At 42.7% G+C, this 22992-nt stretch overlaps 2 long non-coding RNA genes across 2 annotated transcripts; both read right to left on the bottom strand.

Moving 5' to 3' along the window:
• Positions 1-5680: 5680 nt before the first annotated feature.
• Positions 5681-17121, bottom strand: LOC142905929 (uncharacterized). The gene is made up of 2 exons (XR_012929950.1): positions 14739-17121; positions 5681-6728 (listed from the first exon to the last, which is right to left on the bottom strand). It is a non-coding gene; the product is annotated as an uncharacterized LOC142905929 (long non-coding RNA).
• A 370-nt stretch (positions 17122-17491) lies between these two features.
• LOC142905928 (uncharacterized) lies at positions 17492-22693 on the bottom strand. Its single transcript, XR_012929949.1, has 4 exons — positions 22465-22693; positions 19210-19332; positions 18540-18698; positions 17492-17786 (listed from the first exon to the last, which is right to left on the bottom strand). It is a non-coding gene; the product is annotated as an uncharacterized LOC142905928 (long non-coding RNA).
• Positions 22694-22992: the final 299 nt, after the last annotated feature.

Here is a 22992-nt window from a genome sequence, read left to right as displayed (position 1 = left end):
GTGCGATGGCGCCAAGTATAACATTGTTAATGAGCCCCGTTGCAAGAGGTCAATTTGCCTCTTGCCTGTGAGCTGCTGGTGTCAAATATTTTACCGTGTTTAACCCGTTCGTGATGTATAACATTTTTCCCACTCAAATTCACGTGGGCCTTTTTGATCAAATAGCTTTTCAATTTCACTTTCAAGGAAAATCCAAGGCGACTCATTTTTCAGTCACTTCCGTTTATTCGTGTTGTTCAATAAAGTGATTTCTATTTCATGTTACCGGTAACTACCTTGTGATCCCTCCCCCCACACTCCCTCAAACTCTCGAAATTCCTAAGCTTACCCTCCTCTTAAAAATGTCCAACAAAGTCACCGTCATTTATAAACTTGATGATAAAAATGCCCAGAATGAGTCAAATGTGCAAGAGTGACTGGGTTGGTGCCGTGATGATGCAGCAGAGAAGCCCCAAGGGCCTGAGTAGCAATGCAAAAAGAATAGCAATGCAAATTGCTATTCTGATTAGCACGGTTGGCGATGCGAAACAAATTCAACATACATACAAACAAACGAAGTCGAGTCAATGTGAATTATCAAGACAATTTATTCACAGTTGGTAATACATAATATAGGTTTTATACTGGTAGGAACGAAGTTGTAAACTGAGTGTACCAGCCTGCAATAGATTAATGTGTCCGTCCGTCCCCTTTCAATACTTTAACGAAGTGAAATCTCGTGCTGTTCTTAAACATTTACTTATCTTAAACATCGACTTATCTTAATCATTGACTTATCTTAAACATCTACATATCTTAAACATTTACTTATCTTAAACATCTACATATCTTAAACATTTACTTATCTTAAACATCGATTTATCTTAAACATCGACTTATGTTAAACATCGACTTATCTTCAACATTTACTTATGTTAAACATCGACTTATCTTCAACATTTACTTATCTTAAACATCCACTTATCTTAAACATTTACTTATCTTAAACATCGACTTATCTTAATAATTGACTTATCTTAAACATCTACTTATCTTAAACATTTACTTATCCTGAACATCGACTTATCTTAAACATCGACTTATCTTGAACATCGACTTATCTTGAACATCGACTTATCTTAAACATCGACTTATCTTAATCATTAACTATTCTTAAACATCGACTTGTCTTTAACATTTACTTATCTTAAACATCGACTTCTCTTAATCATTGACTTGTCTTAAACATCGACTTGTCTTAAACATCGACTTATCTTGAACATTTACTTATCGTAAATATCGACTTATCTTAAACATCGACTTATCTTTAACATTTACTTATCTTAAACATTGACTTGTCTTAATCATCGACTTGTCTTAAACATCGACTTGTCTTAAACATCGACTTGTCTTAAACATTTACTTATCTTAAACATCGACTTATCTTTAACATTTACTTATCTTAAACATCGACTTATATTAAACATCGACTTATCTTAAACATCGACTTATCTTGAACATTTACTTATCTTAAACATCGACTTATCTTGAACATTTACTTATCTTAAACATCGACTTATCTTAAACATCGACTTATCTTAAACAACGACTTATCTTAAACATCGACTTATCTTAAACATCGATTTATCTTAACATTTACTTATCTTAAACATCGACTTATCTTAAACATCGACTTATACTGGTAGGAACGAAGTTGTAAACTGAGTGTACCAGCCTGCAATAGATTAATGTGTCCGTCTGTCCGTCCCTTTCAATACTTTAAGAAGTGAAATCTCGTGCTGTTGGGTGTAATAAATTTGCGCAAAATTCCAATGTTTCTACCAGCCCACCCTGCAGGGACCTGTTAAGTTAGATTTCGTAAATATAAATGTGTCATGCAACACACCACCACCCGACACAGTAAGGTTTGTCACATAAACAGAACATGCCAACACACTGGTATGCTGTACTAGTAACAAATTGCCATGTTCTGTTTACGTGATAAACCTTTGTCGGGTGGTGGCGGGTTTAACGACAGATTTATATTTACGAAGCCATCTCCCAGAGGTCCCCAGCGGAAGAACCGTGTTCAGAGGAGGTGCCGAGCCAGCAGCACACTCAATCTCCCATCTCGCTGGCGGTGGGGTCGGGGTGGGGCGGACGCTCGTGCCTGCTCATCACAGTTGGTTGGCACAAGGTGTAACGTTGATAAACCTGCGGAAGAAAACGAGCGTTAAGCCGCGCAGTCCTTTGGTACCCGCCCCTCCCATCTTTCCCACCTGGCACACGCAAGCTGAGTCAGCGCAGGGGGCCACGGCGCGTGGGTGAGACAGAAAGAGGTCCGTGTCCGTGCCTGGACGGGATGTGGCGCCGGGTGTTAACGGCGATGCTCTCGTGACCGTGCGTTCGTTTGTGTGTATGCGCGCGTGCGTCTCACCTGTGACCGTCCTTCTGCTGCACGAACCCCGGTGGCTGTTGGTTCTCATACATTGGAGAAACATTTCCCCCCCGGGGCTGGGAGACCTGTGAAGGAGACCGCCATGAACATCAGCTCGTCGAGAACGCCCGAGGCAAACGAGCGATTCGCTCGCACATCCTAAACCCATGCTCTGGGCTTTACAGCGAACACCTTAACATGGCTGTCATTGCATGTGTGTGTACGCATATGTTGGTACTTGTACGCGTGTGTATGTACGTGCGGAGCAGTAGTGTAGCGGATAGCGCGCTGCTCTACGAACCCGGTGACCCGACTTCTATGGCCGCTTATGGACAATACCAGTGACGATTATCTGAATGGGTCCTGGGGCTTCCCTAAAGTCGAATGAGCCTCAAATGAGTACTTTGTGAAGTGTGTAAACATTGCCATTGGGAAGACAAAGGCGGCCGGGCGTAGTGTCGGCCACCTACCCCCTTGTGTGCCATAATTACGGCCTTCATAGATGCGTGCTAACAGCACTTGCTCCAAAAGTCTTTTTAGGCTCTATAGGGGATCTTTGTCTTTTTTACAGTTCTGTATGTGTTTGCATCTGCAAGTCACTCCCTACCGATTCATGGCCGAACTTCCAATCAGCTAGCCGTGGCTTGCTGGAAGTGTCCACGACCGTGCTGTCCGTGTTCACAAGTTCCTGCAGTAAGGAGAATAGGAAATCAGCAGGCGGTGAACATATGGCCACGGGCCACTTGCCAAAGTGCCATTCTTCACGAGGGCCCGATGATACTTTGCCTCTTGAGAAGAAAAATTAACTCACACTCATAAACGATACTGTGGCCTTGAAATAAAAAAAACATAAAATACATATACAGTGAGGGAAAAAAAGTATTTGATCCCCTGCAGGTTTGTACGTTTGCCCACTGACAAAGAAATGATCAGTCTATAATTTTAATGGTAGGTTTAGTTGAACAGTAAGAGACAGAATAGCAACAATAAAATCCATGTTTGACGGTGGGGATGGTGTTCTTGGGGTCATAGGCAGCATTCCTCCTCCTCCAAAGACGGCGAGTTAAGTTGATGCCAAAGAGCTCCATTTTGGTCTCATCTGACCACAACACTTTCACCCAGTTGTCCTCTGAATCATTTAGATGTTCATTGGCAAACTTCAGACGGGCATGTATATGTGCTTTCTTGAGCAGGGGGACCTTGCGGGCGCTGCAGGATTTCAGTCCTTCACGGCGCAGTGTGTTACCAATTGTTTTCTTGGTAACTATGGTCCCAGCTGCCTTGAGATCATTGACAAGATCCTCCCGCGTAGTTCTGGGCTGATTCCTCACCGTTCTCATGATCATTGCAACTCCACGAGGTGAGATCTTGCATGGAGCCCCAGGCCGAGGGAGATTGACAGTTCTTTTATGTTTCTTCCATTTGCGAATAATCGCACCAACTGTTGTCACCTTCTCACCAAGCTGCTTGGCAATGGTCCTGTAGCCCATTCCAGCCTTGTGTAGGTCTACAATCTTGTCCCTGACATCCTTGCAGAGCTCTTTGGTCTTGGCCATGGTGGATAGTTTGGAATCTGATTGATTTGTTGCTTCTGTGGACAGGTACCTGTTACACAAGCTGAGATTAGGAGCACTCCCTTTAAGAGTGTGCTCCTAAATCTCAGCTCGTTACCTGTATAAAAGACACCTGGGGGCCAGAAATCTTTCTGATTGAGAGGGGGTCAAATACTTATTTCCATCATTAAAATGCAAACCAATTTATAACATTTTTGACATGCGTTTTTCTGGATTTTTGTTGTTGTTATTGTCTCTCACTGTTCAAATAAACCTACCATTAAAATTATAGACTGATCATTTCTTTGTCAGTGGGCAAACGTACAAAATCAGCAGGGAATCAAATACTTTTTTCCCTCACTGTATATCATGTGTGTGCCAGGTGAATGATATCTGGTGAGTGGTGAGTGCCCGCATGGTGAGCGGTGTCTGGCGATGGGTCAGTTGTCATGCATGTGAGGTCACGCCACCTTATCCGTCCTCTAGTGTGTGTGTCAATAATAACAATGTCAACTTGCAACACGCCGCTACCGCACATCACTCGCTCGCTCTCGCAGAGAGGACAACGACTCGGAGGCGCGAGGAGGAACCACAGATGAGCGGGAAGGCAGCAGCCAGGCGACGAGTCGGCGCCAACGATTGCCCAAGCTCTGCGGTCCTCTACAGTTTGAGGTGGTGTGGGCCAATTAATGTGGGAGGAAACCGGAGCACCTGAAGAATAACTAAATAAAAAATGTTTACCAGGTAAACATTTTTACCTGGTAACGTCGTGAGAATATTATTTTGTTATTTTATATTATCAATTTATTATTTTATTCTCATTTTACGTGACTTTACCGAAATAATCAAAGAAGATGTATGCTTTAACTTTAACATAGCCATTTCTGTGACCAGTCACAAGCTAATCACTCAGCCATTTCAATGCTAAATTATATGCTAATTCCTTTGTCAAGGCGCTTTGTTTCTTCTCACACAGCTTAAAGGTCGTGATCTGAGCGTGGCTTTTTTCACTCCAGCCCTGCCTCCAGACAGTCTCGTCCCTTCACCTGATGAAGGCCGCTTGTGTTGTGGCCGAAACGTCGTGATTTTTGTTACTTTATTTTTTACCTACGTGACTTTACCCAATAGAACCAGAGTATAGCGTGTGTTGCTTTTACGTCCAACAGATGGCGCTGTTTTTCAAAAAAAGCATATTTTTACCGAAAAAGCCAATGAGTATATTTTTACCTGTCACAGGTGTGACATCTATATAATAGTAGGTATATAACAACATAGTATGTATATAAAAACATGCGTGTATTCGAATGCAACGTTGTGTCAAAATTTCAAAGCAATCGGTGAAGAACTTTCGGAGATTTAAGATTTTGAACAAACGAACATTTACATTTTTATTTATATAGATTGTTATTCTGTTTATTTGCTTCCCGTATGAATAGAGATTACTTAAATACAGTTTTTTTTTCAATCACTGCAACTTTATAGTCAAGACAATAATGCTCGTAGAGTAATACCCCGATGTATGTCTTCCCCCTTTTTACGTCGTTTGGCAAATACGTGGTAACGTGATGATTAACACCGCCGCTTGATTGATTTGCGTCGCATCAAGACACATCTACGTCGCTGACAGCATCACCGTGCGTCCTTTCTCGTTGTTGTCAGTGTGAATTCATGAATTAAGAAAATTACGACAGAGACAAGCAGACACAATGTCTCCATTTATCACCACAATTTATTTAGATTCACACTATCAGACTGGAGAGGTGACCGAGTGGTTCAGAGGTCCACAGTGGTGAGATGTTAACTTCCTCGCCTGGTAATGCAGGAGGTCGTGGGTTTGACCCCGACCCTGATGCATGTATTTTTTTGGAATTTTAGTGTCTCTCTCCCCGTGGTTGCATGGACTTTTCTCCAATTCCTCCGTTTTTTTTTCTCTCTCCACATTTACAAGCGCGCGTTTAGAGTATTTAGCCGCTCAAAATTTCCACGTGATAAGCCACTTTGTCGAATTATTGTTTGGGACCAGGTCACTTCTGAAAAAGAGCTACATAGCTCAGTGGGCCTTACCTGGTAAAATCAAACATCGTTTATAGGTTGAAAATAGTTGATGGGTCCCGAGAACTCAGCCAGTACTGCTGCGATCATGAGTGTGAATCAGGGCAGTGAGCAGGATGATCTCATCCCGCTCGAAAAAAGGATACAAACTAAGCCTCATTGTGTTACGTTCATGTTTTACACTTGGTACGGTTAAATCCCATCTCTGAGCATTATAAATATAATTTTTGACTGTTACATGACAAAAAAAAATTCTCCAGCAGGGTGCGTGTGAAGATGCTGCCTCCTCGTGTGCTGATTGAGACATTGCCAAAACCGGTCCTGAGTTTGCTTGTATTGAACCAAAGTTGCTGCAATTATTAAATTCCTAGATGGTCGTGATACTTAAGCGATGTGTAAAACTAAACGTTTACATTGTTATGCAGAGGGACAGATATATGAAACGAAGCTTCTTAATGTTTTGACTTGTAATCTCCGCAATAAAAACAATTATTGTGTTATATGTATTACTGTATACAATTATGCGTTCAATTAGTACCCATATCGAACAGAGAGGGTCCTCGCCTCTACACATTTGGCAGTTTACCACCATTGCTTCAAGCGATGTTGGCTCTGCTGATGAGACACTGCATGTCGAAAACGCTCCAGAGGCTGCTTGTGTTGAACTTACAATGCTGTGGGTTGTGCAGTCGCAGAAGGTCACGTGTCTGATGGGATGTGTAAACAAAAAAACATTTAGACAAATGAAGCAACTGTTGTGTCAACCTATTTATGGTGTGGATAAAATGGCTACTTGATATATCAGATACATATTCTTAGCTCTTTCGGTAAAGTCACGTTGAAGGGAAACAATAAAATATATATAAAACAATAAAAATTCTCACGACGTTTCGACCATAACACAAACGGTCGTCATCAGGTGTGTCGGTTTGCATAAATGTATTTTTAAACGGTGTATTTATTTATTTATAACAAAAAACGTCAGCGCCACGCGCAGCGATTTGGCAGTTTATTTAGGACTAGTCCATCTATGTTCTGAAAAGAGGAGGGGGGAGACGAAAAATTAATGTATGCTGTCTGAAAGCCACTGTAAGCGTGAACAATCAATTAAGACCTGAAATGGTTTATCAAATCTTTCCAATGACATCAGATACAGTCGTGGTATCTCCTTCCGAGGGATATTTTGTAACACGAGGCGATGGTGATGACGTTATTCTGCTCTGTGAGCGTTCTGAATGGATTATTAATCTCATGATAGTTAAATATGTTTGGGGGAAGAAATAACAGAAAGATTAATCAGATTGGTCTGAGTAATGTCATATTAAAGTGTGTATTACAGATGCGATGCGTCCCATCCTCAAAGTAAGTGTAGTGATATTTATATTCATAATAACAATTATTCTTATTAATAGAGTGCCCTTTTCGCCCAGGCTTATCGGAGTGCTTCAGACAAGATAAGTGACGTACATCAACAACAACCGCCGTTCGCCACTAAGTGGCGGTGGCGGAACTCCAATGGCTGGTTGTGGAATAGGGGTTATGATGAGAGATGTATCTTAGGCGAATAGATTGGATGACCTATATCTAAATCACCCGGTATGTGCTCGATTTCGCTAGGCCTTAGAAGCTCGGCAGAGTTGAGCGTGGATATACTGTAGCCTGGATGTATGACTGATTAATTGCCAGCACGCACAAAGACGGTGCCGTAGCCAGCGTGAGCAGGAAAGGACAGTGCAGAAAAATCCATTGTTGTTCTGCAGTCCCCCCCCCCTCCATCTGCACCAACGCACTACTGACCAGCGTGGTGAAGTATGGTCATATATACCTCACGACCCGCAAGACTTTGGGAGGCCCTCATCCAGCAGTGGATTGATAAATTCTGGGCTGTTTATGTACATGCACATCTGGATTAGGGGTTGCAGTGTGGGGTAAGTATCTGCATTTGGGCTTAATGGTGGGGGTTATGACTGGGGATTATACAGGTAGGAACAACAGGTTCCACACACGAAAAAGATGGCAAGCTACCCTTTTTAGATGTCCTAATTAAAAGGAGACCTGATGGTTCAATGAGCCACTCTGTCTACAGGAAAGCTACCCATATGGATGCTCACTTAAAACCGGATTCCCACCACCATCCATCCCAGAAGAATTCCCTCATCAAGACTCTATACCATAGAGCCCAATGCATTTCCGACCAGGAACACATTGCCAGTGAACTCAAGCACGTACACCAAGCTCTCAAGGCTAATGGTTACTCCGACTACACAATCCGCAAAACCATCACTCCAACCATGAAGTAGGATCCTCTTGACGAGCCATTCAAAACCATCACCTTACCCTACATTGCGGGGGTCACAAAAAATATCTCCAAAATCCTGAATAAACACAAGATCCAGGTCCGATTCAACACAGTACATAAAATCCGTGATCTGGTTCCGTCTGTAAAAGATGTGTTCCAGACATACAGTACCCGGGCGTCTACAAACTAAGTTGCCTCTGTGGAAGCAGCTACATTGGAGAAACCAAACGACATATCTCAGACCGCATCCGTGAACATAAAGCAGACTTGAAACACGGTAGGACGAACACCTCAGCCGTGGCAGATCACTTTTATTATTCAGTGGGCTCACATGACATTGACTTCTCCAAGACGGAGGTTCTCTGCAAGCCACCTGGCTACCATGAGAGATCCGTTCATGAGGCTATCCACATATACAAACACAGAGACAATTTCAACCGAGAAGATGGATTCCGGCTTAGTAACCATTGGAAAGACGTTATAAACCATTTCGGTTTTTGATTGATTGTATTTTACGGTGACTTTCAGACTGCAATCCATTTGCTGGCATTGCCTCTTAGTACCTTTCACACGACGGTCAATAGTTTAGTTTATAGCATTTTGTATAATAATAAATAGTATAACAGTGTAATGTTAAATATAATTGATAAGGCAATATATAGTACCGTAATTGTATAGTGAATATACAGCAGTGTGGTATACAGTAGGGTTAGTAGAATAATACATAGTGTAATACTACAAGTCTAATATTTTATAGTCTAAAGTATAGGGTAGTGTATAGTAACGCATTGTATAATTCAAGGGTGGGGTTTGTCTATGTATACGATATCATACAATGTAGTTTAGATTGGAAGGTATAATATTGTAATGTATAGTAGTCTAGTTTGTAGCATAGTTATAACGCAACACAGGACAGAGCAGCGCACCGTGGCTGTTTCCCCCTCTTCCCCCCCCCTCCTCCGTTCCGAACATAGATAGACTCGTCCGTCTGAACCAAGCTCGTCGCTCTCCGTGGTGTTAATCCCTCATACTAACATCATGCTAATCCCCCAGTTACATGCTAATTTACTGTTGATATGTAAACTCCTCTCCCCCCTTCCTCCGTTCCGTACATAGATGAACTCGTCCGTCTGAACAAAACTCGTCGCTCTCCGTGGTGCTCATCCATCACACCAACATCATGCTAATCCCCCAGTTACATGCTAATTCATATGTAAACTCCTTTGTCAAGACGCTCTGTTCCTCCCACACAGCTTAAAAGACGCTTCCAAGCTTGGCAGGGTTCACTCAAGCGCTGTCTTCCGGACAGTCCTGTTTCTTCACCTGAGGAAGGCTACTTGTGTTGTGGCCGAAACGTCGTGAGAATTTTATTCTGCTATTATTTGTATTATTTTATCTCCATTCTACGTGACTTTACCGAAAGAACCCATAAGAGATTCCACACTGCCCACCAGGGATTATTTGTCTATCTGTCTGTCGTGCATAGCCGGAATTACATCCGCATAATTTGACTGCCATCTAGCGGGTAATGACAGTTTTGTGCTCTATAACAGTCAAGTATGGCTAATGATTCTGAGCACATACGTACATCATCAAACACTTGCATCAGTGACTTCAAACTTTATTTGACTGCAGGAATTCATATTATTTGGTTCTTTCGGTAAAGTCACGTAGATGGAAAATAAAAAAAATGTTTCATAAGAGCCAAAAACTTGGAGTGCATAATGTCAGCAGTATTAGTTCAATACAAAGCAAGCTATGGGCTCGCTTCGACATTCAGTGTCTCATCAGCAGTCAGGCTTGCCCCAACCATCGCTGGTGAATCGCAAGATACTAAAGATGCTAATAAGCAAAGACGCCCCACCCCCAATAACTTCAAGATAATGGGTCCGAGTTTTCACGCAAAATGGTATAGTGTACTGTAATGTATTCTGATATAAAGTACACATTACTCAATTGGGATTATACATAGCCACCCCCTACTGTGAAAACTGGCAGGACCCTCCTGAAAAAGAGCCACGAGGCTCACTCAGTGAGGCAGCGGCGGCCCTGGACCCGCTGCTGCCAGCAATCGGCGCCCCCCAAACCCCAGGGGCAGATCGAGGCTGAGTTTTTTGGTAAACTGGGAAACATTTTGCCCCTATTTTCCGTCCAATATTAATTATTTATTTAAAGAGGTATAATTAATCGGTTTGTCCGTCCGTCTGTCCAATTAATCAATTGTCAGAAATGTTGAGAAATTAATTACAGGTTTTTTTTCCTCGAATTTGGCACCCCACTTAACTTTACGCCCTAGACGACCGCCTAGATAGCCTACATGGACGTGTCGCGCCTGCAGTGAGGCTTTCCTGGGTAAACGAGCCTCATAATTCTAGATTTAAAGCTTTAGTGACTGCTAGGATCCATACTCTTTGGTTCTATTGGGTAAAGTCACGTAGGTGAAAATAAAATAACAAAAAATCACAACGTTTCAGCCACAACACAAGCGGCCTTCATCAGGTGAAGAGACGAGACTGTCTGGAGGACAGCGCTGGAGTGGAAGAAGCCACGCTTAGAGCACGACCTGTAAGCTGTGTGAGAAGAAAAAGACCAAGCGCCTTGACAAAGGAAATAGCATATAATTTAGCATTGAAATGGCTCATTGAAATAGCTAAGTTAAAGTATACACATCTGCAGAGGGAGCCCTTGACAAAGGAATTAGCATCGAATTTAGCATTGAAATAGCTGAGTGATTAGCTTGTAACTGGTCACAGAAATAGCTATGTTAAAGTTAGAGCATATACATTCACCGAGGCACCTAGTACTCATCAAACAGGAGAATTTAGCGAAACACAACCACGCTCAGACATCGGACCTGTGTGCGAGCAAACAAGGTGTTCTGATAAAGAAATTAGCATAAAAATTAGCATTTGATTGGCGGATTTTAGGAAAGAGGTGGTGTACGTGCCGGTGGACTTGCAGTTTGGCGCGGGGGGGGGGGGGGGGGAAGGGGGGAGGGGGAGTTTACCTATTGATGGTGTGAAAAGGGGGAATTTATAAGAGCTGCGAAAGTTTGGGGTACCACTACTTGAAAAAATATACTGTACCATTGAAATTAGTTTAATGTTTAGTTCGATTTAGAACATCTTTCCAATGGTTGCTTAATTTGAAACCATCCTCTCGGTTGAAATTGTGTCTGTGTTTGTAGATCTGAATTGCTTCATGAACAAATCTCTGATAAAAGCCCGTGGGTTTGCAAAGAACCTTGGTATCGGAGAAAATTATATCGTGATCCCCTACAGCGTTGTAACAGTGATCAGCCACGGCAGAAGAATTCGTTTTGCCGTGTTTCAAATCTGATTTGTGCTCGCGAATTCGGTCAGAGACATGTCGCTTTGTCTCACCGATGTAGCAATCACCGCAGGTACAACTCAATTTGTAAACCCCGGGGTACTGTAAATCAGGAATGACATCCTTCACGGATGGGATCAGATCACGAATTTTGTGTACTGTATTGAGCCGGACCTGGATCTTGTGTTTGTTTAGAATTTTGGAAATCTTTTTAGTAACGCCTGCTATATATGGAAGTGTGATGGTTTTGACCGGAGTATCAAGTGGTTGTTTCTGTATGGAGGGAGAGACAGCTTGGCGGATGGTACGGTCAGAGTAACCATTCCTTTTGAGGGCCAGGTGTACATGTTTTAATTCACTGGTCAGGTTGTGTTGGTCCGAAATGCAATGAACCCAATGGTATAAAGTTTTGATGAGATAATTCTTTTGGGCTGGGTGGTGGTGGGAATCAGGTTTCAAGTAGGAATCTGTGTGGGTGGGTTTCCTGTAGACAGAATGCCCCAATGAGCCATCAGGTCTCCTCTCAAACAGAACATCGAAGAATGGTAGCTTGCCATCTTTCTCCACTTCCATGGTGAATTTGATGGCGGGATGTCTGGAATTGATGGGGTGTAGGAAAAGGTTCAAAGCTGGGAGGCTTTGTGGCCAAATGACGAAAGTGTCATCCACATATCTCTTCCCCTGGGAAGGTCTGAGGGTGGAAGTCTGGATGGCGTCTGATTCAAATTTCTCCATGAAAATATTGGCTATCACTGGTGACAAGGGGGAACCCATGGGGGTACCCTCATTTTGTTTGTAGAAGGAGCCATTCCAAGTAAAGTAGGTATTGTTGAGGCAGTGCCTAACCAGTGCAGGTGTATCGGCGTCTAGTCCATGTTGGACCAAATTTTCAATTATTTCAATGGTATCAGGTACTGGGACCTTGGTGAACAAAGAGACCACATCGAAGCTGACAAGGATATCGTCAGGGGACAGTACAACGTCTTTGACCATAGAGACCAATTGGGCTGAGTTAAGTACTGCTGAGGTGGTCTTGTCAGTGAAAGGCAGCAAGGAATATGACAGAAAACGGGCTAGTCTATAGGTAGGGGAGTTGATCGTGGATACGATGGGTCGTAGTAGGAGCCTTCTTTATGGATCTTGGGAAGACCATAGAATCTAGGGAGTCTTGCAGCAGAAGGTTTTAGGGAGGGACGTTTAGTTGGGTCGATTAGGGAGGTCGAACTTGTGATGATCTTGTTGGTTTTCATCGCTAGGCTATTGGTAGGGTAATTTTTTATTTTTGAGTAACTTCCATCGTTGAGCAGATTCTGGATTTTGTTGTTGTATGAATCTTTATCCATAATTACAGTAGCGTTGCCTTTATCGGCTGAGAGGATGACTATATCACTTCTGTTTTTTTTTAATTCGCGAGTTCAGAGCATTCATTTTTGCTGATGTTACTAATGGGTTTCTTAGCATTCTTAAGAATAGGGGCTATTTCAGCTCTCACAACATCTGCTTGGATGTGTCCCACGCCTTTGAGGGCTACATCGACCTGAGAGATGATATCATCTACTGGTATGTGTTTTGGGGTGACAGCAAAATTCAGTCCCCTAGCCAGTACTGTTTTCAGATTGTCCGAAATCGGGGTGCTACTCTGATTAATGACGATTTTGTTGACGTCGAGTTTTGTTATATGTGGAACTGGGTTCTTCTTTAATAGCTGGTTGAATTTAGAAATCAGGTTAGCTTTACATTTGACTGACAGTGAATCAGCAGAAGCAGTCATGTTGTCTATGTGATTTCAATCCGCACCAACCGGCATGTGCACCCGCATGTACACCACCTCTACACCGTTCATCATGCTAAGTCGGCCAATCAAATGCTAATTTTTATGCTAATTCCTTTGTCAAGGCACCTTGTTTCCTCGCACACAGCTTAACGGTCGCGGTCTGAGCGTGGCTGTGTTTCACTCCAGCGCTGTCCTCGAGACAGCCTGGTTCCTTCACCTGATGAAGGCCGCTTGTGTTGTGGCTGAAACGTCGTGATTTTTGTTGTTTTATTATTTACCTACGTGACTTTACTGAATAGAACCAAAGAGTATGGATCCTTGCAGTCACGAAAGCTTTAAATCTAGAATTGATAACCTCTACGGGGAGGGCTTTCACCTATCTGTTAGAGCTTTAAACAGACAACGGGACAAGAAGTCACAGCTCATCGAGACTCTGACCTTCCTCAAAAGATGCCGCGATCACAAGGTAATACCCATCGCTTTCACACTCATTTCTGCTGTATCTTCTCCAAATTCTAAACAGATTCTGTTTAAGGCCAGCCTATCTTAAATCTCAGAGAGGATAAGGCTACACCGATTTGAACTCGATACTTTAGACAGGACTCTCCTACAAGCTAATTTAATGTTAACACAAAAAATGTCACCTTCTGATTGGAATCACATAGACAACATGACTGCTTCTTCTGCTGATTCACTGTCAGTCAAATGTAAAGCTAACCTAATTTCTTTCTGATTGAGAGGGGGTCAAATATATAACATTTTTGACATGCGTTTTTTCTGGATTTTGTTGTTGTTATTCTGTCTCTCACTGTTCAAATAAACCTACCATTAAAATTATAGACTGATAATTTCTTTACCAGTGGGCAAACGTACAAAATCAGCAGGGGATCAAATACTTTTTTCCCTCACTGTATATATAAATAAATAGTGCATATTTAGTGTATTATTGAGTGCATGTTTACGTGCTCTAACCCAAATATCCCGATTATGGACTCAAAAAACCGCTGGGAGACTTCTCACTCAGACCCGTAGCAAGACGATATCGCCCCAATATTCAAATTGTTCAAATATCCCCTGACTGAGTCCAGGATCAATTTAAAGATCATACTCGGCATTCTGAAGGTCCTCCGTGGTCTGACAATGATCACGTTGCCATGTTTACGCTTCTTATAAATATTTTTGCCCGTTGAATCAATCACCAAACCCAAGTGACGGTAATGTTACGGTAAAAAAAATCTCAGTGGGTGACCTCTGGGCAGAGCATGACCTTGCAAACAGACGATCAATCGAGTGAAATAAACATGGGAAACGCACCTCGATGAACAGGCTGACTTCCCTGTGTGTTTGGACAAACTCATTCATCACAGGCAAAACGAACATGTCCCGAATGCCCACGTCCTTCAGGAACTGCATCTGGAGGTGTTGGCACACCAATTGCATCACCTAGCAAAAGAGGAAAACAGCAGGAACGACGTGAATACATCATCGCCATGCAGCAGTCTACGCCCGTCAATTTCTCACAGCGGTAATAAGGTCCTTAGGTGTCTGGGAGCACAAGGCAGGTGCAGGTGGGTGAGTCATAATTTCCATCCCTGACGCCAAAACTTATTTCAGGCTGTGCAAGAGATAATGACATGGGTTAATTGTCACACAAGCCACTTAGAAAGCTGCCATGCTGTTAATGGTTAGTAAACTGAACTCACAGACCAGAGGTCGCTAAATGGGCACACCACAGTTAGCTGATCGGCAAGTCACGTGTGATCCAGCAAAGTGTGGCTTTCAGCCGGCTCTTCCAACACATCTGGTCAACGTGGAAAAGTAGAATATGGGACCTTCCTGGTGTGGACTAATCAGTTTCAAAGACAATGCATATATTATCAGAGCATGTTTCCATGTTCACCACAAGTACGTGGTTAATCCAGACAGGATTCCTTGAATGAGGATTCTGTTTGGTGTTTTAACATCTTGACACCTGTTGTATTGCCAGAATGGGTAAAACCTATTGCTAAATGGAAAATTAGACCAAATACTCGTAAAGAGTTCGCTCTCATGAAGGTCTTTTCACCAGCGGTCGTGTGACCAAGCAATTGCAGAACTGCACTTTTATATAAGTCAGGTCAGAGCCAGATACACATTGGAGGATAAACATCCCACGGTGGCTGGGCAATTGTTGTGCAATAATGTCAGGTCAAACTTACTTAGGATATTTACAGGTGCGTTTTATTCATGCCGTATATATTAATGCACACATTGTGTAGTGGTATTATTATTAAACTCACCTTTAATGACGATGACCATAAACATGATTAAGAGTGTGACTATTAATGAATGTGCGACTGTACGATGTGGACGTAGCGGAGGGGCCCCCCACGGTGAGCGGTGACGCAACGCGCGCAGTGGCCCGCGTCACGTGGTTGGCACCTCACGTGCACAGAGCGAGGCAGGCAGAGCCAGAGGGGGGGGGGGGGGGGTGGCGTTGCCTAGGCGACGTTGGCGTCCTCGCGGTCTACTCCACGGTCAAGCTGCGTGTCACTTGGTGACCCCCCCACCGCCTCTTACTGGACACCTGTGAGTGAGAGCTTGATAGCGCTTCGGATTTTGATTCCGAGTACAGTGTGCACAGCACCTGTACGGCGAATCCTCGTTTAACGCAGTAGATGCGTTCCTGAAAAGTGCCGCGTTAAGCGAAAACTATTTCCCCCGTAATGAATGTCCAAGCGTAGTCAGAATTGGGTTACAAACAACTTGAGGGGACGCCGCCGCGTTACCGTCTCGTCTCGCTCAACCGCGCAGCTCAAGAAAGTAGTTCGGCGTCGACCGCTCACAAGTCGCCTTATGGCGGTGCGCGTTCCCTAAATGAAGGCAGCCGCGTTATAGCGTGAACACACGGGACAGACCCAGTTGTCGTGTGCGGGTCAACTCCCTGAGATAAACTTGCTGCCGACTTCATGCGTTGTATACGCCCAGTGCTCAGCCAATTGTTGTGAGCGTCGCTCCTCTGCCCTCTGTTGTTAATGGAGGGAGACTGCACCCAACTGCCAAGTATCATCCTTCGCGAGCCTCTTCAAAATGCTCATCTTGACACCGCTGGAAGCAGTCATCGGCCTTGACCTCACCCCGCTTGCACCAATCGCACAACATCACAGCGTTGACTCTCAACTGTTACTTGTGTAGAGGGGGTCAGATTGTCCAGACATTCGGTTGATACTAATAGGGTTTATTTGCCAGTATTGTAGATTATTTGAATTACATTTGTTTGGGCGTCAGGGTGGTGCAGTGGTCACGCCCGTGCATGGCATCTTCTGAAGGAGTGCCTGGTTTCACTTTCCTAATTCTGGTCCCTTTCTCTGCAAGGGTTTACTCCCATAGCAAAACAACAACAAACACATACAATGTAACTGGTACTACCCAAACATTTGGGATTGTTTTTGTTATGCTGCCTTGCCCAAAATGGCATTTGGTGATAAAAAAATTTTGGCAGGAATTGATGCACTAATGCAATTTGAACTCTTATATATTTTTATTTCATGACTTGCTTAGCGTTCATATTCTTGGTTGTTTCGGTAAAGTCACGTAAATAGAAAACAAGAAATAAAATTCAAATTAAATTAAAATTTTTTTTAAAAATAACAAATAAAAAATACATTTAAAATAATAAAAGCAAAAAAACCTAGGACGTTTCAATCGCAACACAAGCGGTCTTTATTTTATTGTCTTTTGTTTTCTATTTACGTGACTTTACCGAAAGAACCAAGAATATACATTCCTGCAGTCACGAAAGTTAAGTCAAAATTTGCTTCGCGTTCCTTTACTTTGCCCTCCCATCTGTTTGTACTGTTGTTTGTTGTTGTAACTTTCTGACTCGCCCCGACTGGACATCTGTGAAAAAAGAGCTTCATAGCTCATCAGATTCGTCCAGCCTAATTAAAGATTCTGATTCGGACATTAACTGACCCAGTTTTCGCGTGGAGATCACGGCCAGGATGCGGAACAAAGGGACCACCGGTCACACTCACGTGGAATGCCTAGGGCATTGCACAGCATTTAAATGGACTAGTTTCGTGAGATTTAGTGGTGGCTTAGGGAAGGCCTTTATTCAACAATGTATATCATGTATATCATGGCCGATAAGAATTTTTATAGTCATACACCATAGCCCACGATTTCCTGCACCGTTCATTCACTTGAGGAGACTGCACATGGTGGAGATGGATGACCCTCGGTATCCTGTCCCAAAGTGATTCCAGTGGTTCAGGTAGTGGAAGAGTTGCTAGAGCTTCTGGCTCTTGCCGAAGCCTTGTGACTTTGGGATGAGAGCGTGGTAGGATGAGTGAAGCGTGGAGCTAAAGCTCCTGGAACATCCTGTACCCAAACAACACCAAACATTCAAAATCTTACAATGCTGCTGTTCCAGCACGAACAACATAACAATGAACAACATTTTCACAAATTCAACGTAATGCAGGAAATTGAGAGGCTCGAGGTTAATTTCAATGTCAGAGCACCGAGCCAATGCCATTGAGGTCCTCCGTTCAAAATTCAGTGAGCCATCTATCAACAAACGTTCCTGCGAATTGAGGGCAGGAATGCTGTGGTCTGAACTTGGTCACCAATGGCTGCACAGTAAACATCATGTCAAATGTGTTTTTGATCACTGAAGCATATCCCAGCTCTGAGGGTTTGAATTCCATTTGACGTGTAATGAATTATCTTCAGCTTGGATTTCTGGTAAAGCACATCAGTGGCAACTTGTCTCTGAACCAGGAGTTCCTTGTTCGACAAACTGTGTTTCTGGAACATTCAAGCATCCTCAAGTGCCGTGGATAAGTAAGAGTTTTATCGTTCCACTATTGTTTTGTGCACCGTATCAGCTTTAACAGGATTTGCCCAAAAAGCCTTAGCAAGGAAGGATGAGTCTTTGTAAGTTAGCAAATAGAGAGGGTGGAGACCTCAGCATGTAGACATCTCAACCACAACTCTACCTGGTCTCTGTTATTTATTTAATGAGCCAGCCCTTGCCACACTGAGGTTATACGAATGAACCTTGCATGCCACAGACAGGGCAGTGAACGGCAGTTGCTGCTATTGTTTTGGTTGTTTGTAGTTTTTTCCTACCCAGCGATGGCAAGCTCGTACTCCGAGTGCCCATAGAAGGAGGCTGGGTCAAAGATGACGGGCCCTTCATTAATCTCTGCAGCGGTTCCCAGTCCATAGGTCACCGTGGAGCAGTGCCGGAACCACCTCTACGTCCCGGAAAAAATCCCCCAACCGAAGCTGCACACCACGCAAAAAACAACACCACTTTATTCATGATAACGTTGTTTTCGAGTTAGATCGCATAAATTTACAAGCATCGTACACCCACCTCCAATTTCCATTAGGCAATTGCCAGAAGTCAGAACGCTTCTGGCAATTGCTTGATGATGCTGGTTGTAATCACCAGCGAAAGGTCGTACTCGTTTGAAAATGTTCTGCGTTTCCTCTCTAACACACCAGAGTGCCGAGCACTAACATAAATGGCACGTTCTGTTCATGTCAGAAACATTACTAATGGGCTGTGTTGGGTGGATGTGGGTGTACGACGCATTTACACTTACGCGATCTAAGCCAAAAAAAACTTTATCATGAATAATATTGGTCGCGAAAGCCTGCGTGTGAAACACCACTTTACCTTTAAAGTCACCTCGAAAACCCACTGCGATCAAATGGGTTTCCCATATGGCTGTGCACATGATGAGCTACACTGCTGCATGTATTAAGGGCGAGAGTGAAACAGCTTACGAACCTGAAGCCGAGACCAGAGCTCGCGGGTTTCCCGTTCACCGTAGTCCTTCTCTATCATGTCCAGCTGAAGCTGCAGTCGCTGCCGTGAGAAGAACGTCACCCAGTCCTCCTGCCACTCATTCAGCTGGTGGCATTAATATGGTTTTATTACGGACATTTGAAAACATAAGCAAATAATACCTACTTTATTTGGCCAATCCTTGACCTAAAACAGTGATATTCACTCATTTTCGGAGGGGGGCCACTTTCGCGAATAAGACATTATCAGTGAAAGAGCCATCTCACATTTGAAACCATTGGGGGGTTTGACAGCATGATGGGGTGTTTTCACTTGTGTGTATTGTCGGGGACTGCACGTCAGGGGTCGCAGTAAAAAGGACACCAGGGACTGCCACCGGCCCGCGGGCCTTGCAATGAAGAACACGGACTTAAGATGTCACCCAGAAACGTTGAATTTTACGTACAAATGGCTGGGTAATTCTTAAGACATAATTCGACACTCATGTTATGTACCGATTATCATGCTGTAGTCTTTGAACATCTCATTTCAGCCACCAATTGATATCCTCATAAAAAATTACAACAGCATTGATCCTAACGATAGGTTCTGCGCTTAATTCCCGCACCTCCGTTTAGCACGGTTGGCTATGTACGGTGGAAAGGAAGTTCAACATACATTCATACAAGTCTGTCAAACCCGGCTGAGTGTAATTGGTAATTAGCGAAAACATAACTGATTATGTGAACACTGGTTATGAAAGATCGATCTCTGAGGGAACTTCAGTGACATCTGGTGATGTCAGTTGTAACTGTGTGCCCTGTTATCAATGGTACAACTGTGTGCAATGGAAGAAAATATATGCATTTTTTAATCAAATATATTATTTCATAAATGTGTGTACTTATGCAAGATAAAATGTACGCCAATCTTGTTCTTCTTAAAATGTAACCTTAAACCAATGTTACCATCATCAGTGGTTAATAGACTATTACACAAAGGACTCTCATATTTCTACGATGTAATACTAATTAGACTGACATCTGAACAACAGCTGATTTTACCGCTTCATGATAAAACTAATTTAATCAAGTTAACATTATTGCCGTTCCTATAAAACTTTGGTCACCCAGGCTGTCCTTCAACAAAAGGGTATATTAAATCTACAATATAGTTTTTCTGGGTTAGATCGCATAAAAATAAATGAGCCGTTAAACCCACCACCACCTAACAGCCAATTAGTAAGGTTGTCACGTAAACGGAACATGCCAATCCGCTACTTGTACAGCAAACCGAAGTGTTGGAGAGAAAATCCACAACATTTACAATCTGAGTATGACGTTTCGCCAGTAATTACAACTATCATCATTAGGTGGACAGCCAAATTCGTAGAGAAATCCTCCTGTTTCATTCCTTGGAGGGATAGATGTGATGACGTCACTTGTGAGCCCTTCACGAATTGGAATGTTCTGTTTATGTGACAAACCTTACGAATTGGCTGTGTCGGTGGTGGCGGGTTTAACGACAAATTTATATTTCAACGATCTAACCCCAAAAAAACGATATTATGGATGATATTGGCCGCGAAAGCCTACGTGTTAAACGGGTATATTAAAATTTAAATGGGCTACAACCAGTTTCATGACTTTAAAGCGGAGATCACATGTGGGATGTAACCACAGCATATAGCCGTATGAAACCCACATACTCTACATCCTCCTGCCCAGGGTCCATACCTGTTGAGAGAAATTCAAGACTGAAATTTTTATCAAAATCTGTAAAGCACATAAGAACCTTAATTTAGCAGTCTCAAACTGACTGGGACCCCTGTCGTGACGGAGCAGCTGAACATTGCACAAAATCATCAACGCATATACAGATATATACCAAGGGTGACCAACTTTCCTGACCCTACCAGCAGCATACCATAATCTTCAGGTGGCCGCGGGAGCCACAAGAGATAAAGATTAGCCATACAGAAGTTGACTCGTGTCGACTGGCTGTGTAATTTTGAGTTTAGAAATCTCAGTGCCCTGGGAGTACTCATGGCCTGCCTCCGATACCAGATTGTTCTCACTTCATATAAAGTTAAATTGAAGAGTTACAAATTAGCAGCGCCTCTGCAGAGCCACACTTGAACTGCCCAGGAGCCACATGCAGATGCCGAGTGATGGTCTGGCCAACCATGGTATTTTCTGTACATTATAGACTTGTAAATCTAGCGTATATAAAAAAAATAGCTGAAAACATTTATTTTAGCATTTACTCTATTGCCCTTTAATGAATGAATAGCAAAACTACATGAACTCTCTCCTAAAGCCTTCTTTTGGCTAGCAGACCTTGACATTTATCTCCTGAACATATTGCGATAATATTCTTGGTTCTTTCGGCAAAGTCACGTAGAAGGGAAATAATACAAATAAAACATAATATAATAAAATTCTCACGACATTTCGGCCACAACGCAAGCAGCCGTCCTCAGGTGAAGAAACAGAGCTGTCGGAAAGACAGCGTCTTAATAAACACTGCCCAGCGTTCACTGCCCAGTGTTCATTAAGACGCTGTCTTTCCGACAGCTCTGTTTCTTCATCTGAGGACGTCTGCTTGCGTTGTGGTCGAAACTTCGTGAAAATTTTATTATATGTTTTATTTGCATTATTTTATTATTTCCCCTCCACGTGACTTTACCGAAAGAACCAAGAATATGAATTCCTGCAGTCACGAAAGCTTTAAATCGAAAAATATTGCGATTAGCAAAAATATAAAGGGACGCAATGTTGAATGCTCTAAGTCTCCTTTGCAGAAGAGTTTGCCCTGATGGACTTAAATACAGATACTTTTAATAGCCATAATTCATATATTACCCAACATAATTCATATTCTGAAAAGTACATTGCACACACATGAACAATACAGTTCCCTTCATCACAAAGATGGCTAAAACAAAGAGATGAATGTGATTAGGTGTGGAAAAGCATGACCGCTGGCTGGCTAGTTGTGTTCATGTATGAAATAATGACAGCATGTGTCTATCTCATTCACTAGCTCAATCGCTTGATTTTTACGATTAATAAACAGCGGTATGAAATGTGTGTTTGTTTACACACAAATCGCCTGTTTACACATATTCATTAGATCCGATTAGCATGCCTACTCTCAGTGCGAAGGAATGTCAACATAATACATAGTTGACATGATGCTAGGGTTGGATCGGTGGGCCTAGTTTTCCACATGTTTTACATTTTCATGATTCAATACCGATAGTTTTCTCTTCCTTGTGAAGCCTCTCTCCAATCTTCCTGTTGTGAAGGTGCATTTCAGCCAGATGCTGCCCCAACAAGCCTGAGCCCCTGTCAGAGTGTACAACACAATAGACCTGTCAAAGAAAACATTAACTTTATCATATCAACAAACCCCAAGTAATAATTCATATGCAAACTAAACTACATCATATTTGTCCAGGTGGTCTGTGGCCGAGAACCTCGCTTGAAAATACGAATATATCAGTTCACATTCTGGTTTGGGTGACTCAAAACAATATTCTTCTGGGGTTTATACAATGAGTGTTACTTCCTGGGAAGTCAATCACATATAGACTATAAATGAAACCATTTTTTATTTTACCAGAGCTATTTTTCAGAACCGACCTGGCCACAAATGATAGCCTAACGAAGTGGCTTATCACATGGAAATGTATAGCAGCCAAATGCTCAAAATACTCATGTTTCTAAATGTGCAGGGAAAAACTGGAGAAACCGGAGAAAGATCTGCACGACCACGGGGAGA

This window comes from Petromyzon marinus, chromosome 59 (assembly GCF_048934315.1).
Source record: "Petromyzon marinus isolate PM22_M1 ecotype Great Lakes invasive population chromosome 59, UKy_Petmar_22M1.pri1.0, whole genome shotgun sequence".
NCBI classification, from domain to species: Eukaryota; Metazoa; Chordata; class Hyperoartia; order Petromyzontiformes; family Petromyzontidae; genus Petromyzon; species Petromyzon marinus.
The sequence above is the reverse complement of the archived record's forward strand: the minus strand, read 5'-3'. Positions and strand labels throughout refer to the sequence as shown.